The 25,711-nt window shown below is 38.1% G+C and overlaps 1 protein-coding gene and 1 long non-coding RNA gene across 10 annotated transcripts in view; one reads left to right on the forward strand and one right to left on the reverse strand.

Annotated features, from left to right (window-relative positions):
* Positions 1-25,711, forward strand: part of LOC119650702 (tyrosine-protein kinase Fer) — a 132,859-nt gene that overhangs the window by 60,655 nt on the left and 46,493 nt on the right. The gene's annotated exons all lie outside the window — the stretch shown is intronic.
* Positions 17,555-17,945, reverse strand: LOC119650704. Its single transcript, XR_005249355.1, has 3 exons — positions 17,866-17,945; positions 17,747-17,811; positions 17,555-17,694 (listed from the first exon to the last, which is right to left on the reverse strand). It is a non-coding gene; the product is annotated as an uncharacterized LOC119650704 (long non-coding RNA).

The following is a 25,711-nucleotide window of genomic DNA, read 5'->3' on the forward strand; positions in this document are numbered from 1 at the left end:
AAATTAAAATTATGGGAACCCCAGGGTATTGCATCCCCCTTTGATACTAGCCCCGCCTTAGCTCGACATCTCTTGGCCTGAATGAATTCAGTTGGCCATTGTTATTATAAGGGTGGCTCCAATTAAAGAGTGCAAGTTATCTGGAATTTATTGTTTTGTATTGGTATACATGTCCCCAACATATGTGCATAGTTTCAAGTATATAGCAGACTTAGTTTGTTTTTGGCCGATAGAAAAGTTAGACGTATTTTAGGGCGCTCGGCGTTTTTCCATTATTACAAAAAGCGAAGCAAAGAATTTGTATCAAGTTTTGTGTAAAAAATGAAATCAAGTGCTCTGAAGCACTTAAGACGTTGACAGTGGCACACGGTGAGTCTGCTCTAAGTACAAAAAAATGTTCACAAATGGTATAAGCTCTTTCAAGATGGCCGAGAAGATGTCAATGACAAACCTCACTCTGAACGCCCCAGTGCATCAACAACAGATTGATGCTGTGAAGAAAATTGGTTTGGAAAATCGTCGAATAATCAAAAGAGAAGCTGCTGAGAATGTTGGCAAAGTTGGCTCGTGTCATAAATTTTTTTCGGATGTTTTGGTCATAAGACGTGTGGCAGCGAAGTTTTTCCCAAAACTGTAAAATTGTGACCAAAAGAACCCTCGCATAAGCATTGCTGAGGAGCTGCTGAATGACGTCAACGACGATCCAAATATGCTCAAAAGTGTCATATCTGGTGATGAATCATGAGTATACTCGCATGGTTATGACATTGAAACTAAAGCACAATGGTCCAAATGGAAGTTCTCCGGAGAACCAAGACCGGAAAAGGCACACCAAGTTCGACCGAAAGTCAAAGTGCTGATCACTGTTTGCTTTCATTATGATGGTATAGTGCACCCGGAATTTTTACCTTAAGGTCGTACGGTCAATAAGGAGTATTACCATGAAGTTACGCACCGTCTGCAAGAAGCAATATGAAAAAAAACGTCCGGAATTATGGAAAAACAATTCATGGCTTTTGCATCACGATAATGCACCTACTCATTCTTCGTTGCTTCTGAGAGATTTTTTGGCCAAAAATAGCACCACATCAGCCACCATATTCACCGGATTTTTCTTTCCGCTACTTTTTCTTATTCCCAAAACTGAAGAGACGAGATCGCAATTGCTTACACTTTTCTTTAATTAAATCAGAATATAAAATATTGTCTTTTGAAAAAAAAAAACAAATTAACACCTTTTTTTTAAATTAATTTTTCCGAAAAACTCTACGATATTCATGCGTCCATGCCCTGTGCTAAGAGAACTTAAAAATGATTTGATATTTGATGCCCATCATCACTGCGTTGCAAAGTTTCATGGCAACTACTTCGAGGACACACTTGTCTTTCTCAAGAACCAGACCGTAGTATGCTATGTTTGAAGTGTCTTCTATTAAGGATTTGCCCTTCTGTATTTCAAACTCCATTTTTCAGGCCAAAACCTATGCCACAACGCAGATAAAGCAATTTTTTAAGTACTTGTGAGCTTTGGTGGAGAAAGGGTATTATAGGTCTCAGGACGAAAACGTTGATATCCACGAAACAATATTTCTACTGCCAAACCCTATGCCACTTCCACTTGCTGATCGCTGGGAATTCTTAATGAAAGAAGAACGATCAAGGCAGATCCATCGTACCTAAAAACGGGACGAATTATACCAAGTGGCTCTGCAGTTAGAAGCTGAGGAGGACTGAAAACCCTACACGAAAAATTATTTGTTACGGAGCCACGAAATAACCAATGGACTGGATGGATGCTATAACCACGGACCTGGTAGTGTAAACGGACAAACAATTTGCGCATTTTCCCATGGAACCTTCACTTTTTGTACTGAAAAGACCTAAATACTACACATTAACCCCCTAAATTATTATTACCAAGTCAAAGAATTTCGTTCGCGAAATGGTTGCGTCAGACAATTCAACCAGTATATCCCCCTTGATTTTCATTCATTGACCCACTTTTGGTTCGACTTCACCTCACTCAAATTATCAATCCTCCCCTGTTATCGGTCTCTAATCTGCCTTACAAACAGAAACCTACAAGAGATTCATCTGCTCCTGAAAAGGATGACTTAAATTTGACATTCGAATTGCATCCCGATTCCACAGCCAAATATACAAACAAACAAACCCGTAAAAGCATGCAGTTTTGTGTCATCAAAATACATTAAATGTGTGATTTCGCGCCTCTCGATTCGAAGGTATTGTTACTTTCAGCTGAACTAACTGATATGACATCCTTCTACGAATAGGGAATATTAAATCAATTAAGAAGGCTTACGGAACGCTAACAAAGGCGTTGGCATAATCGTTATGGCAAATGAACAAATTTTCCTGACTTCTAGTTGCCTCGCTCTGTAATCCCTCGAATCAAATCGACAGTTCTACTGTAATTAAGCAAAAATTTATTGATGTCCAGGTGCCCACTAATCCATCCATTAATAATGAGACAAAAAAGTTGGCGGTCTTGTTGTCACGTATCCCACTTAAGGAGAAGGTAAGTAATTCTCGCAATAAAGAAGGATGGAAAGTCTTCAGACAAGCTGGTGACCTGATTTATATGCCAATATTCTAATCGTTTTATTATTTACTTTATGACGACTGGATGGCTTAGTTGTTAGAGGACTAGGCTGTTACAACGGATTTGTATCGACGCTGGTTAGAGACCAGTTGAGTAAGCTGTGACTCAGTTATTTCAGAGGAATAATCCCGGGCGAAGGCAATGCTGACCACATAGCCTTTTAGTGTGCCGGTATAGTCTGGAGTTGAATTCTAAGTCCAAATTGGTCTCCTATCGTATCAGTTATATTAATTTTTCTAAATTATTTCATTACTTTAATTTGCCTCCTTTATTCCAAATTTTGTCTTCATTTCTTTGGTAGCATTATTTTTTTAATGAATGGAGGGTCATTTAACTTATTAACAACTTTATTTGCATCAAATTTGGCAGTGTGCAGTTCCATATGTCGTATTATTATTTTAGGAGTTAAGGTAGGGATTAGAGTTACATTTGCAAAATATAGTAGCATACATATTATTATTTAATTGGGCAGATATCGGGATGGGGAGTGTTTTGATGCTTAGTTGCCATATATAAGTATAACCCTGATTTCCTTAAATTTTTGGGCTGCACAGTTTCTGAGAACGAGTCCTTGAAATAAGTGACAATTTTCTCTCGCGTCACTCCTTCTTTTCCAACTTATGTTTCTGTTTCGGACAGTAAAAATCCGGACTTTTTATTTAATGCCCCACTTGGTTATATTCGGTGACAAAACAAACTTACAGCTCCTTTTGTACTACCCCTTAAACTCAACAGAACACTGTGGAGTTTGACATATTTCATCCAAACTTTGTGTCAATAAATAGGAAATAAATGCATCTGATAGACAGACACGTAGATTGTGATTGTGAACCGACTTTAAAGAAAACCTTAAATATCAATAATAATAATAATCGTTGGCGCAACAATCCATGTTGGATCAGGGCCTTGAAGTGTGTTAGAGCACTTCATTCAAGACCGTAACGGTACGCTAGGAGGCAATGTGGTCAGCATTGCGCTCGCCCGAGATTATTACCCTGATTTGACTCAGGTACTCATTTACAGCTGAGTCGACTGGTATCCGACGTCAAATCACGATACAAATTCCACTGCCACCAGTGAGATTTGAACCGCGACCTTCCGTATGACAGCCTTGCGCTCTAACCACTTAGCTATCCGGACACTTTATTATTTATTTAATTTAATTTGTTAGTCCGGGGTCCCAAAAAAACTCCGGATCCGGGGGAAATAACCCCCTTCTTTCCCCCATTAGGCCTGCCGCATACAGCTTGCTCTCAACTGACAAGCAATCGCATACTACAAGGCCGCTTAGGACTTTTTTCCATTAACAGCATGCACAGCCCACATTTCCTCAATCTAGTAACATCGAATGAAGTGACTGCGACTGATGAAAAGTAGATTTGTGTCATAGTTTAGGTTAATGCTAACGAACAGTCAAATCAAATAAAAGATCTGTTCGCCCATAAAACCAAATTTCCTGAGGCAGCTGCTACCTATGCAGTTCTGCTTTCTTAATTGTGATGAGGGCCATTACCGAACTCATCCATTCAACTTGGTTTAACAATTCATTTACTTACCGTCATATCAAAAGAAATCGTTAGAGAGCCCGTGCTCACATTGCATTCATACACAATTTTGTTTATTCAAAAACTGGTAGCAACAAAATGCTACACATTTTTGATTCAAGAACTTGCTCGCTAAATGAATCATTCAATTTCAAATTAAAGTTGGCTTACTTTCAAAACAAACTTTTTCAAACAATATGAATTATCATATGTAAACCATGCGCAATGCAATCATAAGATGCATACGTAATGCATGCTATAATAAAATTTTGAGCGGAAAATTGTAAATTTACCGGTCAATTTTATATAACAAAATGAGTGTGATATACATTTGTATCTTTCGAAACACCAATTAACAATAAGAATAATTTACGACTGCGTATCCAGAGCTTGCGTCGTAGAAACGAACGTAAAAAACGAAATTTTTTTATGAACGATTGAACTTGTAGAGAAAGTATAAAAGTGGGAAAGCTGCCAGCTTGAAATGAAATTGATAGTGCATCAAGGGCCAGAAATACAGTAAGAATAGACTTGCATTGGCTCAACGATAGGAATAAATTATATTGGGAAACCGGTTTTCCAAAAAAAAATTGTGGCGATAAGGAAAGTAATAGTGAAATATGAATAATAATAAACCGGAAAGCCAAGTTTCTATTATACACCTATATTTCACTTTTTTCTCAATTACTAGTTATTTCATGTTGGTCTGAATTCGAAGCAAGAAGGTGAAAGTAGATATTCAAGTATGTCTAGAATATAACATCACAATAATATTCGTATAGATTTTGAATTGAATCGTATTTCGAGTGGTTCAGCCAATGGAGATATGGTTTGAATAACCCGTCTACAAGAAAAAACTAAATAAAGAAGTCTGACACCAATTTTCAGTTTGATTGAGTAATCTATTGAAAATCAAATCACTTTAGGTAATAAATTTTCTTTTGATTTATTATTAAAAGTCGCATTTGCGCTCGATATATCAAGGCGGTTTTGCAGAAAAGCCTGAAGACTTCACTTGTTACTTTGGGATCAGTATCTAATATCTCTTGAAAATGTCAATATTCAGCTGAACTAAATAAGAATTGGTAAAGCGTTCATGTACTTTATATATATTAAACCGTGTTTCAATAACTTTAGCTCTACAACATTTTATTATTATATGTACAGCATCAGTTCGAAAATTAAATTAATTTAATTTTTTTTTAAATTCGAATTTCTATGCATTTTTAATAACAACATAGATCGTCTTTGGGTATATTCTGTATAAGATTAACTATGGATAGACCTGACGAGTGGAGGGGGAAAGAGGGAGACTCCCCCGGGCCCGAAGTTTTCTCGGGGACCCTGAATACTCGTAGAAATTTCAATGAAAATAAGGGATAATATGGGGCCCGGATAATTTTCATCCCGGACTCGTATAGTTTCCACGCCGGACCCCAGTTTTTCGCATAATTTTACCACAGGTCCGAATTTCTTCTCTATAGCACTGATTACGGAGATTTATTGAAGGAGTTTTAAAGTATAAAGTAATGAGAAAGTAAATTACAAAGATTAGGGCTCGATTAGTACTTTTCAAAACTGATCTTAATTTTGATAGTGCGTGGATAGGTGAGTGAGAACACCAAATGCGCGCCCCGAAAAGTGCAACAAGTCTCATTCTCAGAGACTACCCAGCCGAAAAATCTTTAAAAACATAAGGGGGTGTGGAATCCAAATGTGTGTCCCGAAAAATGTAGCAAGTCTCATATTCAGAGGCTACCCAGCCGATGTCTATGCCTTAAAGTTAGTTAGTAATAACTTGTTACCATATTTTGAAAGTTTGCCTAAAAAACCACATTAAATGGCCTTCTTTCACAAACTTTTGAGATATTTTTTAGTGGGAGGAATTAGTTTTCACCAAATCTCACCAAATTTCAACGCTATATTAATCGCATTGCGAATAAGTGAAAAATTTTTTTCGAAAATTTAAGAAACCAAAATGGTTTTAATTTAACATTATTATCTTAAAATTTTGTTTAAGAAACAAACTTAAAATTTTGTTTAAGAAACAAAATTTTAGTCTCGACCGGCTTAGGCCTAAAAATTTGACAAGACGAATTTGTGTTCGTTATAATAGACACACATGACGTGTTTTTGAATTAATAAAAGGAAGCAAATTCCACCTTGTAACAATTTCGTTCACGCTGCTCCAAGGGCAGAGATGAGGTAGTGTCTGATGACTTGCCTCTGCCCTGGACGAAACCGTGAGTCATATTATTATCTTATTTTCTAAGAATATGAACGTCAATGCAGTTGAAAATAGTCAAAATCAAAAATTTTTCAGATGTTCAAAAGAAATATTTCGAGTTGGACACACGCTTTTCTCCTCTCCTCTGTCTTTCGCAGTTTGTTCTGCATATATGCCACCATGAAATTGACCGCATACCAATCCTCTTGACGGCACCAGATTCTCTGATACCAGCACCTTCCCTAGAATTTCCTCTAGATTTCTTCTTTCTTCCACAAACAAAGGTCTCTAGTCAACTTTTAACAGCATTGATTGCTTCGCCTGAGCATCTTCGAGGAGCTTTACGACAACAACCAGTGCTATATCGTCAGCGCAGTCCACCACTGTGGCTTCCGTCGGAAGGGGAAGATTAAGCACACCGTTATGCATGATGTTCCACGGTAGCGCGTCCGCGGGACACCCGCGGAAACAACGTACTCCTGGGGTCCATCATCGGGGTCATACCAGAGCCTCCTTTCGGCTAAATAATTATCGACGATAGCAGCGAGACTGGTGGGAATACCGATCTTCGACAAGTTTTTCCGTATTAGATCCCAATTGGCCGAAATGAAAGCATTTTTCACGTCCATATTTGCTGGTCCTACCCTTTCCGTCCTTTCGGCCAAGCCAGTAACTAATTTGATGGTATCAATGGTTGGCTTTACGGAACCCACACTGCCGATCTGAAAGGCCGCCATGGCTCTCAGCAACCGGAAGTAATCTATTATAGATTACCCGCTCTAACATTTTCCCCACAGTGTTCAAAAGACATATGGGTCTGTATGAGGATGGTTTACCTGGTGGTTTTCCAGGCTTAGGCAGAAGTACCAACTTCCGACTTTATGATGCGAAAATGATAAATGGACGCTAATATCAAGATTTTTATTCGGCAAAGACACTGATATCGTCTAGGCAAGTGATGAATCGAATGTTGCCAGGATAATCGAGGAACACGTCTGAACGAAAAATAACGTCGACAACAACGAGAGACCGATAATAGTTAAATTGGTGATTGGATTGGATTGGATTCGACAGAAATCCCAGAGGATGATGGGCCATCTTTTAAGGGAAGTTTGAGCGAGCATGATTCTCTTCTGGAATTTAATGTGAACTCAGTTGCTCACTGCTTTTTTGGATATTAATATGAAGGTACCAGAATACATCGAGAAACATTATCGACAGAGCCGAGAAAATGTTGCCTAAACTATTATAATTTCAAGGAAGAGAGTGTGTCATTTAATGTATGTATGTATGTACTAAAACCAGCTGGACGTATGTATGTACTAAAAAAAAATGTATGTACTAAAACCAGCTGGACGTAGAAGGCTTTGCGCGCGTCTGCCTCTGAACGAAGAGTTACACATTTTTGGAGCAGCACCAACTTTCAGAGATGCAAGTATCTAGGTCAACGTAGAAATAATCGACAAGTTCTACAAGCTCCTGTGAAAATCATTTCGATTCAATAATAAAGGGAAATTACGATATTATTTGAAAACCGAGTTTTCTCGCAATATATCGACGATTACCATGAGCCAATACATTTTAGAAATATGGGATCTATTCAGAATGTCGTCATGTCACCCAGTTAGTCCACCATTGACACAGGAACGAAGCTGTCGAAGGCAGACGTTTATACCGCAAAAGGCGAAGAAAAGTTGTTGTAAACTGAGCTCAACTTGGTCTAGCATAACGCATGCCACCGCATGTTTGAAATCTATTCACTGACAGGCAAGCTATGAAGCCTAGTAAAAAAATTGTAACTGATCGGTTTGGATCGCAGGGCAAAGGGCGATCTCATCAAATTATGATTTACACGTGACCGGCGAATCGGATACAGATTATGTTTGTTCTGTTTATATTAAATTTAAAACCGGACAAGAGTATGAATCTTCAAAATCACCAGATTTGCAACTTTAACTGGTTTCAGCTAATACACATACTTTTATTTTATTTATCTCATCAGAAAGATCGCCTCTACTGTGTGATCGAAACCGATCAGCAACAATCTCTTTAAAAGTATCGGGCACTTGCAGTTCCTTTCTCAAGTTTATGCGTCCCGTCAGTAAATAGATGACAGGCTCAGGACTACTCTATCCAAAAACAAAAGGCCTTATTTAATGGGCCTAACATACCATTCCTTAACGCATGCCTAGCATTTTCCTAATTATTCGGACGCTTCCCCTTCTTTTCTTTTTGAATCTCTACTCGCTCTTCGAAAATTCTTTTTCATTTTAATCATAAATTACTCGTTTATTACTTCATGTTTCAAAACCAAAAAATCTGAATAGAAGTAAACATGTAAGTACAGCTTTTTACTCGTTGCTTGTCATTTATTCTCATTCTACTCATAGCGCACACCTTAATAGATAAATCTTGAAATTCGTTCGTTTTAATTCAAATCGTGCATTGAATTTAATTACCAAGTAGAACTCCGTAGGCATTGAGACGTTAACGCTCTTTACAAAGTCAACGCCTTCGTTTTTCTTTTATGTTTTTTTTTTCTTAATTAATAGAGCTGGTACATATAAGTTGACGAAGTTTTTCGTTTCCAAAGAATGTGGGAGTGTTATTTGAATTGTATACATTAGTGTCACATATTTATGTCAAAAATCTAATAGAATTTTATCTTGAAATGATCGCAGTTCTATATCTAGATTTAAAAGAGGTGGGTATACTTCTTATGCATAAAATGACGAAAATAATTTTATAGTCATTACTGTAATTGATTCATTCGTTCAGAATATGCAACACAATGCTTTGGATTATGGAATTTTTGTATAGTCACACAATAGGTTGTAGATTTCTGAAGTTACTTACGGATATGCACGGGAATACAATTGATGATCGCGGATTAATGTAACAGATATTTTTTGCTTTTTCATCTCATTCAATAGAGCTTTAAATTCGGTGCAATTCATTTCCTATGATAACAATTTTAATTTAACTGAAAATATTGGTGAACACAATAAACCTTCATGATCCTAATACTTTAAAAACATTAACCCCATAAATTCATCCTAGATCTGTATTCTTCAAATTCTGGAATATCAGGAGCCTTGGTATTAAAAGGACCCTTGGTATTAAAACTGAGTCTTTGCAGTTCACGGTTCACCAGAGCACCGTTTTATTGCTTGACCCCGGGTAATAAGATGAGTCTCTTCAACACACCCTGAAAGGGTGCAATCAGAGTTTCTAATTGAAAGTTCATTGGACTTTGTCCAGCCCATTTTCCTAGGATCCCGTCTTACATTCTGTTCACCTGCAATAGTCAGACTAAATTTTAAGTAACGATGATCTGACAGTGAGATTTCGTGTAGCTTCATCTCTGACAACTTTGAAGTACAGATTGTAAGATCAATTACTTTACTTCTTCTTGGCTCAAGGAACGTAGGGGCGCACACTATGTTCGCGGTCTTCAGGCCAGCTGAAGTGATATAATAAAACAGTTTCTCTCCTCTAGGAGTGCATTTATTACTGCCCCAACAAATATGATGAGCGTTCGCATCGCAACTTATTAAGTGTTCATCGCCACTTAATGCTATATACACTACCAAATCAGTTTGTTCTTGCATTCGTGGAAGACACAAAGAATCATAGGATAAGTAAGCAGATGTGACTATGACGTTTCTCCCTTTGCCATTAACCTGGTATTGTAAATTGATCGGAACTAGGTCCCGGAAACAGAAGTGTCTCAGTATAGTTGCCTCTAACAATTTAGACATCAGGACGCCGGCTTTCGGTCTCGAGGACCTTTCATCGATCCTAGCCCATTTTACTGATCCAATACGACAGATTTTGTTAAAACGAACCCATGGCTCTTGCACCAGAAATACATAAGGGTAACTTTGCCAGCCCCGCTGACAGCAAAAAAGAAGGGTCTTAAGCTATCTGGAGATTAATTTCACTAACCATTATGCTTGTAGACATAAGTGTAGTCTAATATGAAAACCACCGATAAATGAACAGTCTGCTTCGTTCAGTGTGAATCTAACCGCTGGTAGCAGTTTATCCCCACTTTCCGGTTTCTTGCATCGGATTTTTCTGGATATTGCCACACTTGATGGTGTAACAAACACCCATGTCCTCATTGTCGTGAAATTTTACCTTCTTTAGCAGTGTCTTCTGTTGTTGTCAGCTGGGAGCCTTTGCAGATTCACGGTATGCGGGTTGCATGGATCCGTTTAGTCCCCTACTACTTTGCGGCTGAAGTTTCCTTCTGGAAGAATTAGGCAACGATATCACCAACAAGTCGGCCATAGTCAGTTTTCCAGTTTCTCTCACTATGGGAGTTGCTTTAGTCTCCTTTCTGGTCAACCGTGCCATAGACACGTGAAGGAACATGTACCTGATGGGGCCTCCAAAATCCGTGCCTTGGCCGCGACTTAATTGCTCAAAATCACCAGCGGGTTCGAAGTCTGTGACTCTTTGCCGCTTAGAGAGTTACAATCCCATGCTTCCATCTTCATCTGTTTTAGACATCTTTAGTAATCCGTACTATCCATAGCATCGGTAGTAAACTATTAGAGGATCCCCCAGGCGGAGAAAATGTGGGCCACTTCCTAAACATATAATTAAATAGAAACCTGAAATTCCTCTGCGCCAAAAAAAATCCCTATAGACCCTCATCTTTTACACTTCTGAGTTAGCAAGCAGAAATTGTTTATACAGATTCAAAATAAAATTAGCATAGAATGGGCATTACTGAAAGATGGCATGTACATATTATACTATAAGGTCATCTAGGTTCCACATAATTGATACCATGTTCCCTTAATTGATAAAAGTTGCCCCAACAGTGTTCAAATATGTTTGCTTTAACAAAGACAAACATTTCGTTTTCACTTATTACAATAGTACATGAAAATTCAAAAAGAAGTGAAGTTGAATGATGGATGAATAATACGTAATTCATGGAAACTTGCAGGGAGACAAGCTAGTATTCACACGACGTTGTAAATGTTCCTCAACGTACAGCTGCATACGAGTTATGTGATACCACAAGGTGCTAATTTTGTGGTGCAACAGAATTTTGTCACGAAAATTAACAGTTTTCAGGCGTTTATGTGCAATATTACTTGGGAATGTCAAGAAAAAGATATTGACCATTCCCTTTTCTTTTTTACTGTCAACTAAAAGTTTCTCACTCAAAGTTGAGGCATTCAACTCTAGCAATAAGCATTCTTTAACAATAAATAAAATTAAAAAAGGACAATATGTGATTTTCTATAACTTTCTTTTCGAGACAATGCAGAGAATGGATGTCAATATGGCATACACACATAAGATATGTGTAACACATTGAATTCCGGGTGACAGATATTTAACTAAGCATAATTATTTCCGGCCCGGTAATGAACACTTTTTGGATGTTTATATGTGTATGTAGAAATGAATGATTCAATTAAAAAATGGTAAAATCTTCACTCAAACATTAATTCAACTAGTTTTTGACAAAGATGATAAATTATGACCGCCTAGATGCACACCTACGTAAGTATGGATATGTTTACTGAATGCTGTCTGGATTACAGACGAAATGTACGCTTTTATACAAGGAAGAAAAAATTACAACACAACTCGTTAATTTTTTCATCTGGTTCATCCCCCTTTTACTCAATTTATTAAGAAGATCTTCATATGTGAGAATAAATGATATCTTTTATTAGCGTTGGTTGCTTGGCTTACTGGCGTTTTGTCGGTCACCAGCATTTCCAAGAATTGAAGACCTGTTACGAAAGAAAAGAAACTAAAGGAGACCCAACCAAAACAACAACAACCAGTTATTGAATGCAAGCAGAAAACATACATATATGAGAACACACATAAATGGATATGAAGGAAAGAACCATAAAAATTGAGTACGACGATTAAAAAAAATAATAATGTTACTACATATAAAGAATGGTTGGTAGACGGAAGAAGAAAACTGGTCGGTCATATCGCTGCTAACTTGTTTGGTACAAAGAAAATCAAACAAAGTAATAACAATGATGAAATGTGGATTTCTTGGGAGTAGTCAGAGGAGCGGACAAACATGCCATGCATATACATATATCTGTAGGCACAACTAACCATATTCCATATCTACTCCCTATGGCATATTAGCCAAGCCATTTCACACTTGCTTATTCCAAGATTTGTAGAGAAAGGTCTGTAATTTGAGTTGCTGCTGATATTTACAAGAAATCAGTTAAAAGCTCCCATGCAGTGATAAACGCAGAAGATTGAAAATTTGAACAACATAATTAAACATCATTTTCACACAATCTAATTTTAGGTTTGAGCCGGCCATTTCCGCCAACCCTCCACACTGTGGGCAATCTTTTATAAAAAAATGTGCTGATAATGATGCCACAGAAATTAGGTAAATTTTCTGGCGCGCAAGAGAAATCCTCATGCACTCCACCTAGGGGCACAGCAATATAATTTAATAGTTTTAATAGAGTTGTGAATAAGAGCCTTTATTTACAGAATTTGTTTAATTTAATTGTCAATTGGTGTTGTTTAATTGTTTACAACTGTCCTATAGATATAGGATAAATTTTCACTTCAATTCATATTCCAAAAGGGATGGTCTTAAAACAAAGGTTAAGAGAAATTTTTTTTTACAACAATAGTTTACTACATATTTATTTTATTTTTCTACATATTCGTCATTCAGTTGTAGACACTTTCCCCAACGTTGCATAAACTCCCTTGTGTGGAACTTCCCAGTCTAGGAAGTGAGCCTTGTTCATTTTTAAACCGTTGTCCAAACAGCTTTTTCAAATGCAAGAAGAGAGTGTAGTCGTTGAAAGCAAAGTAGCTACTGTATGGAGGGTGATCTAGTGTCAGAATACGCCCTGTTGTGAAAAAACATTACCCCCGATGACAGTTTCCTCCGCCATCGGTTTTAGATCGCAGATCTCACTTTGGTTAGCGTTTCACAATACACGTCACCTGTAATTGTTAATCCACGTTCAACGAAATTATCAAAAAACACCCTTTTCATACTAAAACAAAGTCGCAACTCTCTATGCACGTTTTTCCCATGGACCACGCCGTTCAGATTAGATCACTTTATATAATGATGACGTCATACACGTCTTAAAGTGCAATAAATTTACGCGAAATGAAGAAATTTAACTTTAAAGTTTGTTGATAATAGTTAGATTGCTTTCAATCCTTCAGGAATTATGTCCTATATTGTCGACTATACTGTTAATTTTATACTTCTAGAACGAACTTAAGGAGGTTTTTGGGTAAATTTCTAAAATATGATAATATACTATTCTTAGCTTTATTTGTGCAGATATCGGAACGGCATGTATTTTGAGGCCTAGATTTTGTGTAGACGCATCATTGTGATTGTGATCAGAGAACGAGTCCTGCTTCATTTTTTGGGTGCACATTTTGAGTCCTCACTCCGCTATGTTTCACCCAGTATCAAAAGTTATAAGGCATTCCCATAGTCATATTCTGTGAAAAAAAATTACACCCCCCTTTCGAATATATGGGGAGCCCCCTTCAAACCCAACACATAATGGCGCCACTTGCTATATGTAAAGGGATTCCCAAATCGGATGTGACAGATAGACAAACAGACACTGAATCGAATTTAATAAAATTTATATTATTGTTATAATTAAATTTAAATTTCAAAACGATAGCCAGCAGATAATTGCGTAAGATGGAAAGACATTTTAGGCAATACTTGCCGAACTATCTGTTATGGATATTGAGGGACTATCTGAGGAACCTCTCCCTGCTCTATGAAATACTAGAGGGCCAGAGGATGTCAAGAAATGTCAAGCCATATACAAGCGCCAGGGAGATGAGTCAAGGGAGGTTGTTGCTCGTGAAAAACGGTAACGCACCTTAGACGAATAGCAGCTCTCTTGGCAGAATGAAACTAGAGGGAGATGGACTGGTTAATCGCCACCTTAGGTGCGTGCGGTTAATCGCCACCTTAGGTGCGTGGCTGAATAGGAAGCATGGTGAAACTGATTATTTCCTTACCTAATTTTTAAGTGGGCATGGAGGTTTTCAGTCTTACCTGCACAAAATTGGAAAGGTGCGATCTCCGGATTGTGTGTTTTGCAATGGAGTTGTGGTCGACGTCCATCACACTTTTTTTCTTGTAGAAGGTGGGATTTACATACATCAGGTTTTTGGCGCCAAAAACCGAAGACTTTGAAAAATCGGCGCCATTTGGTTATTTTTTGACGAAATTTTTTCATTGTGGTTCATTCTGTAGAGAATTTCATGCTGATTAAAACCCCAATTTTGGTTTTTTTTTTCGACGTCTCGTCGTTGAAAATTGTTTTATGAAAATTTTTCATACAATTAGTAGTTTTCAAGTTATTTATGTTCAAACATGTCATGTCATCACCAAAAAAATGCCCACTAACTTCCATTATACCTCATTTTAAAGGACTTCTCAAGCACTTCAAAGAAGCCTTACTTCACTATCCACTAAAAAGTTTCTGGTTTTGCATTATTTGATCTTGAAAGTATTAATTTTTTGTTAGCCATTACGAATTTATTTTTGACGTGCGTATTGTACCTGCGAAAAAATAGAAAGCTTCATTCTTTCTGTTACTAAATATACTTTAATTCTGTTCAGTATCTACATAAAACGCATGGTTTTCCAGTTATTTGCGAAAAACCATTTGAAAACATGGAAATTTTCGTTGAAAAACGAAATCTTTGAATATAAATAACTCGGAAACGACCACTTGTACCGACAATTTTCATTAAACATTTTTTTCTTAGAATTGACCATTTAATCGATTTCTGTGGTTATTTAAAAAAATAATGGGGCTTTGGCGGCCCGTTTGGGTGATGGGGCGGCGAGGTTGGTTCTTACTCCACCCTCCACTTCCACCCCAAACTTCATATCAATCGGTCTTGACTGAAAGGATTCGTAGGTTGATTCAATAACTGGTCTAAGGGTTTTTTTCGAATTGCATACGGAAAGCAATTTAAAACATTATTATTCTTGTGCCAAAGTCACATACTAACCTAGCTGAGAACAGCCTAGGTAGGAGTAGATCAACACTGGGAGAATTTGGTTAAAAAACATCCTATGGGTACGTGACGAACATTTCTCCGGAATAGTTTCTCACCCAGTTCCCATTAGCAAGTCTTACTTTTTTAGCTGCCTTTCATAAGGAGTAGCCGCTACTGGGAGAGGGAGTGAATGAGGAAACACATAATTTTTCACCATGCTATGGAGATGAACACTTGCCCTTTAACCAGTTTGTCTTTTTATTGCTTAGATAGTTGGGTTTCCTTAAAGATAAGCTGAAGTACATTGCCACATAAACCTGAGTGTTTTTAAGTTAAGTTTTTTTATAGCCCCGAATTTAATAAAGGTGAGCAATAATCACTGGCAGTCAGGGGACTGTCCTGAAGAAACAACATTGAGTCCTTTATGGTTCCTTATGGCGTAGGTCAGTTGTCTGCGTTTTGGAGAAATTATTGTTTACCCTCAAGGAATATGCGGCATTTTAGCCACCAGCCACTGGAAATAGGTGATATTCAGTTGCATGAAGGTATTTCTTACAGTAATTGTTTACAGTAAAGTATCTAAATATGGATTTAATTAGTATGGTAGTTCCACCCCGCGTCTTGTCAGCTGCTTGATGTCATAGAACGCCGACAAATGTAATCCAATGACAGACTTTCAAATCGTTGATTTCTTACTGATTAGAAATTGTAAAATTTATGATTGGTTGCACATCATCCCCTGCAACATGGTCTGCATTGATGCCATGAATTGTGCCATTGGTTGCATCAACTTTGCGAAATGGGTTCACTGGTGCTGGTACTAGTTGTTAGTTGTTGTAATTAGTATTTGCGCAGCTCTAAAAGTTGATTATATTGGTTCGTGTGTAGCTGGGGGTGCATTTTTCTGATTGTCCATGTGCACTGGACAGCCTCTTTAGTTAGTCGAATGTAGTCCATCGCAATTACTGGAGTCCCATTTTTAGTAGATGATTGCACAAATAATTGACATCCGAGTGAAACGGTTTTATATGTTTCTTCAACAAAAAGTTCCTCATGGAGAAATCTTAAGCTATAGATTTTTGTCATAAATTTAGACCTTAGTTTCATCGTTTTTAATCCGGCTAACATGAAAGGAATTTTTTTCCTTGAAGTTTTCCAATTTATCAAAAAGATTTTGACTATTTCTTTCCCGAAGATACGAGTATATTAACGATAGCTTGAACTTTGGTGGAGTAATTCCGTAATCCTTACAAAATAAAGAAGTCAAGTCCCCATCTCACCAACGAAAATTTCAAATAATAATCCCTTATCTGTTTAGTCATTTTGACACGAAGTTTCTTTTCCAAAAAAAATAATTACTTTACTATAAGACGGGTAGTTAATATATCCAATAATAATAATAATAATCGTTGGCGCAACAATCCATATTGGATCAGGGCCTTGAAGTGTGTTAGAGCACTTCATTCAAGACCGTAACGGTACACTAGGAGGCAATGTGGTCAGCATTGCGCTCGCCCGAGACTATTACCCTGATTTGACTCAGGTACTCATTCACAGCTGAGTCGACTGGTATCCGACGTCAAATCACGATGCAAATTCCACTGCCACCAGTGAGATTTGAACCGCGACCTTCCGTATGACAGCCTAGTGCTCTAACCACTGAGCTATCCAATGCATCTGTATAAGGTTTCTCACTTTTAAAACCGAATTTAATACAAATTCTGTTGTTGATTCTAAAACCCTGCTGACATCCCTCTCATTTTTCAACTAACAGATCAAATGGCAAAAAACATAAATATGTCTCATGTTAATGAAAGTTATACCAATCAAGCAAAAAAAATTGCATTGACAGAAGCGCGTGTCATTTTTAAATAAACATTCCCCTTACTATACAATAGTACCGTGGTATGTTGATTTCCTGACAACACCAAATTCACCATTTACTGTTGCAGTTTCTCGCCTACACAGCATTTATTACGTTAATGAAAACAACAGGTATCTAATTTCAATAAAAATCAATTGAGACATTAAAACAACAATAAGGGATGCATTCGTTTTCACATTTTTACGAAAAATAAATTGTTTATTTTCGTAAATAGAGGAGAGTACATTTCCTCTCTCCATGATTACTGAGAGTATCAGAAAAGCCCAAATGCTGCCATTTTCTCTTCGAATTTATTTTGGGCAGATTAATTAAAATCTCTTACATAATTAACTCCCTGGTTTCTTCATTCAGGGTGCTTTCTCAATCTCTCAACCAGTCAATCTTTCTACAAAGTATTACAAAATAGTTACAGATTAACATCTTCCATTCCATGATACCTTTGCAGAAATATCCACATATCTAAAACGGATTGTTCCATTGGTCATCCTCGATCTATGCGAACCTGTTTTGCAATTTTCTAAATGAAATAACGGTTGATTTCATGTAAAGATATTACCGATAATGTCCTATATTACAGCAAACACAATACAAATGTGCATGATATCCACCGTGCAATAACCCAATGTATTGGTTATTACCGCAGGCAATGTTTACAATAAACTATTATACAGCCAGCATCTACTCAATAAATCGAAAAATTATAAAAAGTCAACGGCAAAACCTGTGATAAACCTGATTGAAAAGCTGCAGGGAACTTGAAAATATGCAATACATACTTAGTATGTGCATAGGTATTTTCAAGATACAATATCATATCCGTGTAATATTACAGGTTGGATGAAGTGGGGGCATCTTGTAAGCATGAGGTGTATGAGTTTATTCTATGTTACAAGTTTATTTTCTTATGTTATGTATGGACATCTACCATAATATTGCATCACATAATTAAAATCTATGTACTCCGCATACATATAATACCATAAAGATTAAAGAAAAAGATGTACATAGCGTATCTTGAGATGAGTATTTGTACCGTAATGAAGCTCGTCCGGAAACTGTCCAGATTCCAAAAAATATGATTCATCTTGAAAACAAAGATATTAATAATTAGATTCGATCAATGAATTACAGATAATTGGTCTTGACGAAGATATAATGAAAAGGTAAGAATAAAACTTTATTCACTGTGGTAATTAAAAAATTAAATTTTCTTGATGCAGCAAATGTGATGTTACCATACATGGGAGCTCTGAAGATTTCACAGTAAAAACACAGTGAAGCAAATTCTAAAGGTTTTGTTGAAAACTATCTGTCGGTTTTCTCTCTGTCTGTCTTTCCGTTCGTCTATTTGTTTGTCATACACACTTTCCTCAAAAGCAGTTATACCCAATCACACGAAATTTGGTAAAAAGGTTGGAAGTGTGAACCCTCACGCATTAAATTACTGCACGTTGAACTTAATGGGACATACACCTAAACGAGAGGTGAAAATTTTAACCGAATATAGCTTTGTGAGGTATCCAATGAAAGGCCTCGATTAGTACTTTCCGAAACAGATATTAATTTTGACATTGGTTGCAAATGGGAGCAGTGCGTGAGCTCGAGATGGGTCAATTACTTCCAAGGACCCCCCCAGGTGGTCCGTGCACATGGTACGTAAGCTCCGAAATACTCTCCGTTACAATATCTGGTAAAATAAAGTTATACAATGACATAATGCGATTTGCAATTTGATGAACACTTTCATCACGTGTCATTATATAAAACTTCTCGAGTCCTTTACCGATGCGTGGATCCGCACCGGAACCTAAAAATTCAACAAACCTGGGAACTCGGTCGAGGCTACTAAAAGACCAACACGCTAACTGAACCTGGAAATGAAATAAACAAAATTCGCATGCGTGGAGCCGTACAACTCTGGAAATCCACGACGGATCGGATCGTTAATCGATGCTTCCCCCACCTCAGATTTGCTATGAGGGGTGGTCTTTGAGTTTCCCTAACATCATATTGGAGGATGCCCCTAAATAAAATGAGATTTTCGAGTTACAGAAGGAGGAAGGGCAAAGGAAGTCCTCAAATCAAAAAGTCCTAGCTAAAATTCATGTTAGAGTATATCCCAAACAAAAAAAGCGGGAAATAATAAAGGATAAATGAATATAAAAATAACATAGTAATATATAAATAATATAATATAGCCGGTCCCAAGCCCGGTTGTGAAAGAGGAGGGATAGCTTCAGTCTGAATTGCTGTACGCCAGCGCAGCGTCTCAAATGGTAGGTGAGGAAAGTACAGGAACTTTAGAGTCTTGCAGGGTGCACTGAGGAAGCTATTACCACACCTGGCAGTTAGATATAAAATGCAAATCCATCTAATGAGAAGAAGGAGAAACTTCTGGTCTGGTACGGATAATCGGCGGGAGTCTTCTGACTTACGGACTGGGACGGGCTCTCGTAATGGACAGCACACCGTCGAAACCGCTAGTCGTGGGGCGGTTCGACGTCTAGGCGCCACGGATGAAGTGGACGGAAGAAATGAACCTCTTCATCGTCCGCTCCTACTACGAAATAACGACGGGGGCAGGTACAAACACCCCTTATTCCACCAGAGATGCGTCGATCGTTTCCCGAAATTCGCGTACGTAACCGTGCAGCGAGTCACAGATGAGTACCGCTTTATAACTGGCAGCGACACAATCCCGGCCATCATCAGGGAACTTGTTCGACTTGAGGTCATCACGGAAACTGGTGACCAAGAGTCGATGGGGAAGAGGCGGTGGCATCAACAACACCACGCCGCACTGCAGGCAACAGTTTCAGTACTCGCCGAAGCACTCTTCTCCACCGTCGGTGGGGGGGGTATGCTTGGTATTCTAACTGGACCAAATGCAGCTCAGGGACAATCACCATATGATGCCCCTCTTTTTGCTCAGAAAAAGAAAAATTCATTCATATCAGGCACTTGCAGAAAATGATTTTATTTTGAAAGCGAAGAACGGTGAGAAAATAAATAAAATTGCAGTATCTTCAATGCGCTTCTCTACAATGGAACTGCATGTGGAAGATTGTACATACATACGGAAGCACTACAGAGTAAATCCTACCAGTAACTTCTCCTATATCTTCAATAGAACAATAAAAGAAAGGGAAGCTAGAGAAGTGAAAGGAAGGCTTGATTCCAGTTTGCGGAGTAGGGTCTGCGCTAAGCGGACATCGCAAACCAGAGAAGGCATTACATGGAAAAGAGAAGCCTGCTCAGCTCGAAGAGAATAGAGCCCTTGTTGGTGAAGACATAGGCACTGCTACACCTCCAAATGTTGCCATTCTCGGAGAAATCAAGGGGATCGTGTCTTTGATGTGAGGGAAACCTGGATGTACACCGAACGTGACACACGCTTCTAACTATTTTCTATTAAATATTAGACTAAGCTTATATCGAAAAACAGAAAGATTGGCAAAATTAACCTGCAGCATGCCTAAGCTTCCTCCTACTCGTTGACAGCGAGAGCCATGGTTGCGATTTATATAAATTTGCGGGATTGGATCAGTTAAGGGAGTTAGAACGTTTTACGATGAAAGATCCACAACACCGAGAGCTTGTGTTCTGATGTCAAAACTATTAGAGGCAACTATGCTGAGAAAGTTCTGTTCCCAGGACCTAGTTACCTAGAAAAAAAGCCATAATTGTCTTTTTTTACTTTCACTCCTTCTTTCTTTGTGTCCCCCACTGACTCAAGAATTATGCTATCTGGCAGAGTACGTATTCAATTCTTTTGTTTATTTTTTGTTAATTAGCGCACTGCACAGGATAGAAATAACGTGTGGCACTACGTGCCATAACACGGACTGTCTTGATAGTTTAATGCAAAAAACTCCAACAAATTAATATGAGTAAAACATAATTCACAATAACGTATCCCGTTAATATTTAGTAAAGTGACCAATATTTTTTATAAGTGCCCCACAGCGGTTTCTGATATCTGGCAAAGAAAATCGAATTTCACACTTCCTGTATTCCTTCCCAATTTGACTTTATTTCTCAAACTTTCAATCGTCTTAAGGTTTAGACTTTGATATGGCCTCCCCATTCTTAACTTCCTGATGTAAAGCCGATAACGAGTGATTTCAGTTTTTGTTGATTAATAGCTCATGGCGTTTTGAATGGCAACAGTAATACATGTTGAAATGACTCTTCTGTATTTCTTGTAACGCGATATGTCATTATAGGTTACCTGGGATTGTGGAGTCTGCAAGGCTACTAGAACTAACAGCAAAAGTTTGATACCCACCAATTGAATACAATCGATTGGATATGTTACAGCATTTTCTATGATATCTTAATGTAAACCCGAACTAAAGTATGCGTAAACGTAGATGGTGTTGTTTATAAATTTTAGAGAAGAAATTTGTTTAGAGAATGTTAATCTTAAATATTATTATACTCGTATATATACAGGATCCCGGTTTTTCCTTACAATGAAAAGTTTTTAAGATATATTTATATAACTTATCGGTTGATCTGCTCTAAAGGTTTGCATAGATATCGTAATGTCCTGTTGTAAGTACACAGTACTTTTCTTCGATGCTGAGAACTTTTGATAAGTAATATATATATGGTTTCCACCCTACGCTTGAGGGAGATATAGCGCATTAACCACACCTATGCCCTTCGGCTCCCTCCAGAGCTTTTGGAGACCTCAGCAATCCTCCCTTGCTGTTCTGGGCCAAATTCCATTGAGGCGATATGATGCAGACAGATTTTGACGAAGGCTTGGAGCTTCTGAATGACAGTGTGTCAGGAATCAACTACCGAAATCTACTGCTGATTGCAATGTGGTCAATCTGATCCTTCGTACGGTGTCAATCAGTTCATAACCGCAGGCTTTTTGCTCGAATAATGTTCCACCAATGACGAGGCGATAGAAGTTCCCGAAATCGACCGCCGTTATCGTTACGGTAGCCAAAACCCTGCTTACCCAACACATGCCCGAGAAAGCTGTTGTCAAAGCCAACTTTTACATTCAAATCACCCATCACGATCACAATTTCACCTTTAGGTTCCGCCTGAACTGTATGTAATCACTCCACTATATTAGAAATCTCCGTTGGTGAATAACACTGGACAATTGTGATGTTAATTAGCTTGCACCTGAATCTTGTAGTTAGAATCCTGTTAGAAACCCACTCTGAGGTCAAGAAAGCGCGCATTGTGGTAGGTGTCAGAAACAATCCGACACCGGGTTTCCGTCAGTTATCACTTGGCTTTCCAGAGTACAAAAATATTATACATTCCCATTAGTGGGATAAGAGGAAGAAGAGTACTCTCCAGAGTCCCACCATCTTACTTCGCTTAGGCTCAGAATGTTCAGCTTATATGGTTGGAATTCTTACTTGAGTTGGAGAAAGCGAGCATTTTGGGGATCCTCGATACCGTTACCGAGAAGCGTACGCCCATTGGAAAAACCAATCACAACCCGGTTTCGATAGCCGATGGTAGCGGTAAGGTCAGTCCCTAACCGATGCGTTGTTGACGTTTCGCTAACAATGAAATTTCGAAAATTTCAGATTGATAGACCACAAATTTTTTATCCTATTTAGTCGCCTTTTACAACAAGTAACTCCTACGATAAATGGAAAATCTGAACACTCAAAACTATACTTGCACCTATTAAAATAATCCATGTACCTAATACGCAATATTTGCCATAAATTAGACTGCATTCAAAGACATTATACCGTGAATGCTATGGTATATTGTATAGTATACAGGCAACCCGTCAATTCATCAATGCCTGGTGCGAAATTTAATTAAAAAACCCATTCTCAGACTGTTGTGTATTTGCCTTAGAGCATTAAAGATCTGAGAGACCCGACAGTTCAAGAGTAGTCCATATTGCAATAGCTCTACTCTGTTGTTCCATGTGGTCAGAATTGGATTCAAAGGGCAAGAAGCCTTAGTGGAGGATGAATAACAGCAGCAGTAGCAAGTAAAACAGACACAAATGGATACATACGGAAGAAACTACTAAACATTGTATGGAAATCAGAGTTTCTATTACTATATTTCCCCTCCCCTTTGTTTTGCCTGCTGAGAACCGATAAATGTTTGTTTTTGTTTATCGCTAAGTGAACAGCTCGCACAAGTTTTTCAATGTTTGTAATGTTGATTGGTTTTACTTTTATTGTTGAAAAAGTATCAAGTGGTCATTGCTAGAAAGAAGCCACTCAAAACCTCTTCAACGCTCTTGGAGATTTGTATATACTTTAAACGAGTATTGGCTTCTTGAATGGAATGGTTTTCAGGGAGACGATAGAGATACCAACCTGACTTAAGCGCAATTCTAGAATTCACTAGTGAAATGCCCATGGAAGTAGAAAAACTCCTTAATTCATGGGCAATTGGAACAATGCTGCAGATGATCGATTATATAAAGCAATTAGCACCGTGCACTTAAACGTATTAAATACAGTTGAGAATTCTACGTTGTAATATTTCGAGTTTAGTATAGACCATTGAACATAGTATGCTTTATTGGATACTTCTATGGTACTTGAGTAGTAGCATATGTGCAATTGGTGTGCACCTTCTAAGTAATTTTACATATTTATATGTTTGTACATACACAATTTTATCTAAGTGTACATCGATACACTTACATGTGTATACAAAGATTGCAACTATCATTTCCCACCGTTCAGTAAATATTTTGAAAATTTTTGCAATGTTAATCTTAAAACAAAAGCTCTGCAATTTAGAGTGAAAACACTATATTCAAAAAAATCTTTGTCGGTTCAACACTACTTGCTAAGCACGCTACCTCGAATTGTGTCGCGTTTTCTGCAGAAGTTCAAAGACGCCATGAGATGATGACAGCCCGAAACAAATTCTTTTTGATATTTTGGCAAATTAAGATAAAAGAATTCACACTTAAAATTATTTTTCTTACTTCAAAAAAAGTAATTTTTGGGGCTTATTTGAAGGCACTACGAAAATTTGCTAAAGGTAATACTCTGGATTATATAAAAATAAGTCTTAGCGTTATAAAACAACTTCGAGGATAATGTGCTACAGTTTTTAACTCTTAATGTGGGGCTAGATCTGCATTCATGTTTCTAACTGAACTGCATTGACAACATACGGGTAAATTTCCGTTAGGGTTGATCATCATCATCAACGGCGCAACAACAGCTATCCGGTCTAGGCCTGCCTTAGTAAGGAACTCCAGATACCTTGGTTTTGTGCCGAGGTCCACCAATTCGATATCCCTAAAAACTGTCTGGTGTCCTGACCTACGCCATCGCTCCATCTCAGGTAGGGTCTGCCTGGTCTTTTTTTTCTACCATAGATATTGCCCTTGTATACTTTCCAGGCTGGATCATCCACATCCATACGGATTAAGTGACCCGCCCACCGGATTTTATCGACAACCGTGGTTGGTCGTGGAATCGTTCATAGATTTCGTCGTTATGTAGGTTACGGAATCGTGCATCCTCATGTAGGTGGCCAAAAATTCCTCGGAGGATTCGTTTTTCGGACGCGGCAAAAAATTCGCAATTTTTTGACATTGATATTGACTTGAACCGGCTTAACTTAGACCTAATGCATTCATTTACTCGCAAGCCAGTAATCGCATACAGCATTTGAATAATAAAGTGGTAAAAGGTCCATTTGAAAATCGTAACAATTTGCCAATTATTATATTTCGGTTTGGGGACGGCCTTAGAATCAATCATTTTGAATAAAATTTCCGTAGCCTAGATAACAACCAAATTTATGAGCGGCACCATGACCGTCTGGTTGCGGATAAAATCTGGATCAGTAGATTGCGGTGGGTGGATAATTTAATGCGTATGGGTGAGGATTAACCAGCCGGGAGTGTCTATAGGGGCAAAATCTATGGTAGAAAAAGAAGACGAGGCGGACCCTGCCGCAGATGACGCGATCGCGTAGGTCGGGACGTCAGACAGCTTTTAGGGATATCGAATTGGTGGACCTCGGCACAAAACCAGGAAGCCTGGAGTTCCTTACTAAGGCAGGCCTAGACCAGGTACGGGTTGTTGCCCCATTGATGATGATTATGAATAAAATTTGAACGAAGGACATCTTTAATGTGAATTTGGGAAAAGATATTGGAAATTGGAATTAGGATTTGCAGAAATGATGAGTGATGCCATATGATAGGAAAAAGGAAAAAAACCGTGAACAATTACAGGGAGATTCTACGCCGGTCTGGGACATGAAGGTCCTTGATTGATTTGAAGACCACAATCAGAGCCCCGTCATAATCTGCACAGCGGTACTGATTTATACTGAGTGCAGGCTCAGCATTCATATCAGTGGATGAAAGGTCTATCTAACAGCTCTGCCGCAACTAAGAGGTACGGCACCCGAGTTGTACAGCG

This window comes from Hermetia illucens, chromosome 3, assembly GCF_905115235.1.
Source record: "Hermetia illucens chromosome 3, iHerIll2.2.curated.20191125, whole genome shotgun sequence".
Taxonomy (NCBI): domain Eukaryota; kingdom Metazoa; phylum Arthropoda; class Insecta; order Diptera; family Stratiomyidae; genus Hermetia; species Hermetia illucens.